This window comes from Marmota marmota, unplaced genomic scaffold (genome assembly GCF_001458135.2).
Source record: "Marmota marmota marmota unplaced genomic scaffold, marMar, whole genome shotgun sequence".
NCBI lineage: Eukaryota > Metazoa > Chordata > Mammalia > Rodentia > Sciuridae > Marmota > Marmota marmota.
This window is the reverse complement of record NW_026000082.1, coordinates 43,068,286-43,071,344: the sequence shown is the minus strand read 5'-3', so window position 1 is coordinate 43,071,344 and position 3,059 is coordinate 43,068,286. Positions and strand designations below refer to the sequence as shown.

The 3,059-nt window shown below is 48.5% G+C and overlaps 1 long non-coding RNA gene across 1 annotated transcript; it reads right to left on the bottom strand.

Moving 5' to 3' along the window:
* Positions 1-435: 435 nt before the first annotated feature.
* On the bottom strand, positions 436-2,817 carry LOC107142212. The gene is made up of 3 exons (XR_001503532.2): positions 1,094-2,817; positions 879-988; positions 436-756 (listed from the first exon to the last, which is right to left on the bottom strand). It is a non-coding gene; the product is annotated as an uncharacterized LOC107142212 (long non-coding RNA).
* Positions 2,818-3,059: the final 242 nt, after the last annotated feature.

The window sequence follows — 3,059 nt, the reverse complement described above, 5'->3', positions numbered from 1 at the left end:
CTTGGTGGATCTAGGTAGGAAGGCTTGTAGAATATACCCCTGCTTCCACACACTAGGACTTTGGGTCTGTATCCTGTTTTAACACAGAGTACATCTTGGTTCCTGAGACATGCTGACTGGGTATTGTTTTTTGAGTTTCAGGCTGATGTGGCACTTGTGATCCTCCTGCCTCAGCCTCCCGAGTTGCTGGGATGACAGGTGTGCACCACCAAACTGGGCTTGAGTTGTTTACACTGAGGGCTTCCAGCATGCTAGCAAGCCACACCCCGCCTACCCCCACTAGCTAACATTTTGAGGAACTGCCAAACTGTATCTCAAGGTGGCTGCACCATTTCACATTCCCAGTGGCAGTGTATTAGGGTTCCAGACCTCCCATGTCCTCGCCACCATTGTATTATCTGACTTCTTTATTATAGTCACCCTAATAGGACTGAGTAGGCTCTTACTGTTGATTTAATTTGCATTTACATTTTCTTATGCTCACAAATTCTGCGGGTCAGAATTTGAAGGAGCGAACAGCCGAAAGCAGCTTCATGATGTTTGAAGTCTCAACCGGAAAGACTCAAAGGCTGGAGATGACTCACCGCTGGGGTTGATTCATCTGAGAGTGTCTTTACTCATATACTTGACTTGGTGGATTTTCCTCATAACCTGTTTTGTCTTCAGCTGAGCTGTTTTCTGGAATATCTATACACAGTGCACGGTGGTCTCACTGCATGGAGTAATTTGGGTTCCCTCGCAGCAAAACTTCTGGTTCTGAGATCAAGTGTTCCAAAAGAAGCAAGGAGAAAATGTATTACTTAGTCTCAGAAATCATACATTGTCACTTATGCCAGGGTCACTCTGTCATGATCTAAATGGAAGGACATAAGCCTTACCTCTAAATGGGAGGAATGTCACCACGTTACAGGAAGAACACACAGGATGGGAGATACTGTTGTGCCTGTCTGCAAAATTAATTCTGCCAGAGCTAGGAACCTGAGCACTACTAGAAAAAAACACAATAGAGAAATCAATCAATTGTTATTCCAACTTCAGCTGACACCACCTGGAAATCCTGTATAATTTCTGTGCTCAATTTACTTCAACTTACAATGGTTATTTCAATCTTTTCTGTACCCACAAATCCTTTTTCTCTTGACAATGTCCATTGAAGAGGTTGAAAAGGGGGCTGGGGATGGAGCTCGGTGGTAAGTACTTTCTGGCATGTGCAAAGGCCCTGGGTTTAATCCCCTGTGCCACAAAAGGGGGACATAGGTTGAAAAGGCAAAATACTCATTTTCCTAGCCTCTCTTGCATCTATGTAATACAGTTTTGTTCAGTGAGAGGCAAGCAAAAATCTGCTGAGTTACTTCTGGGCAAGCCCCTGTATTGAACAAGTAAAATGACGCATGGATTAGAGGCTGCCAGCCATACTGTAACCCTCAGGGAGAAGCCAAAAAAATTGTAGAAGTATTCACCCTGATATCACTGAGTCACTGAACCAATGCAGCTATCTAACTACAGGCCTACTACCCAATGAGAAAATAAACTTATTTGTTTAAGCCAGTGATATTACTGATCAATCCAAACTTAGAAACTGCAAAGGTAAAAAGGAGTTTATTTGCAGTCTTTGGCATTCCAACTCAGGAGACACAGATTCCAAATAAGAAAGGCAAGAAAAGTGGGGCCTGAACCTGAAGCACTACAAAGTGATAAAAATTCCTTATAGAGAAAAATGCTACTGAAATTGAGAAAGAACAGGTACTGTAATGATAGCGGTTATGAGCCCAATGAAACAAGAATCCCATAACCTCTTGACATGCATCTGCAGTCTCCAGGTCAACCCAATGTAATCAGTTTCAGATGCCTGCAAAGGGTGAAGGTGGCCAAAGTTCACATCCCTAGGCAGCAGCTGGATTGTTAACTCCATCTCCCTTGATGGCTTGGGGACTCCATTTTGAAAAGCTCTTTCCCTGTTGTTTTTTTAATCATAATTTTCCTTTCATTTTTGCAAGCCAGGCTTTCTGTTACTTGTAGCTTGATAGGACCACTCTCCTCAATCCCCTGCTTCTCCCCTTTGCCTTTATTAATGTATTCAGCTGGAAATTCTTTCCTTCCTGTTACCGGGCCTAGCTGCATGCTGTATCCTCCTTCCCTCCTAGTATGCTAGAAGAGGGGGGAGTGGGAGTGAATGGGGGAGATGCTAATCTCACCTCCATCTTGTATTCCTCTTGCGGTTTGGGTTTTCTTACTCATCCTCACGTCTGGGACTCTACCACTCATCAGCTATGTGGCCTTAAAGAGGCCACTAAAGTAGCCAATATGGGAGTAGCTTCTAAGCTGTGTGACCAATAAAGGCACCATTGCCAGAGACAGGAAACTGGCGCAGTCCAAGAAGAAAACTACTCACAAGGCCGGGGAGTGGCGCCTTGGAGGAGCTGAGTGAGCTGCCCAGCGGGGAGGACATTTGGCAGGAGCTGGAGGGGCAGCCCTGGAGAGGTAGGCAGGGGCCGGAGCGAGCCCGGCTCTGCAGACTAGGCAGGATGATGGTTTTAGTTTTCATCCTTAAATCAGCAGGAGAGGAAGTGCACTGATCTCTCAGAGCCGTGTTTTAGAACTATCTGCTTGTTTGCCAGTCTCCCTAAGAGATGCGGAGTCCGAGGCCAGGGCGAGTGTTTTTATTCAGAGGTGTCCCCAGCGCCTAGCACGTGGCAGGCACTCACCAAACGCCTGCTGGATGAATAAATCAGACTGGAGCCCCCCGCGGAGTTCAGCTCGGATGTCAGCCTATCAGATTTTTCGATCCCCGCATTCCTCCCCTTTTCTCGCGCTCCTTCCCTCCCACGCCTCCTTCCCACTCCTCCCCTGCCAATCCTCTCCAGCCTTCGCGCCTCCCCTGCCCGGCCCCGCCCCGCACTGCGTCGCGAAGGCGGAGGGAGCGAGGCGGGCTTTACGGCAGCCGCGTTGCGGCGGGGCGGGGCGCCGGGCGGCCGGCGCGCTTGGCGGCAGCGGTGGGAGGCAGGCCGGCAGGCAGACGGACTCGCAGGCGGGTGGCGGCGGCCGTGCTCGCTAGTGAG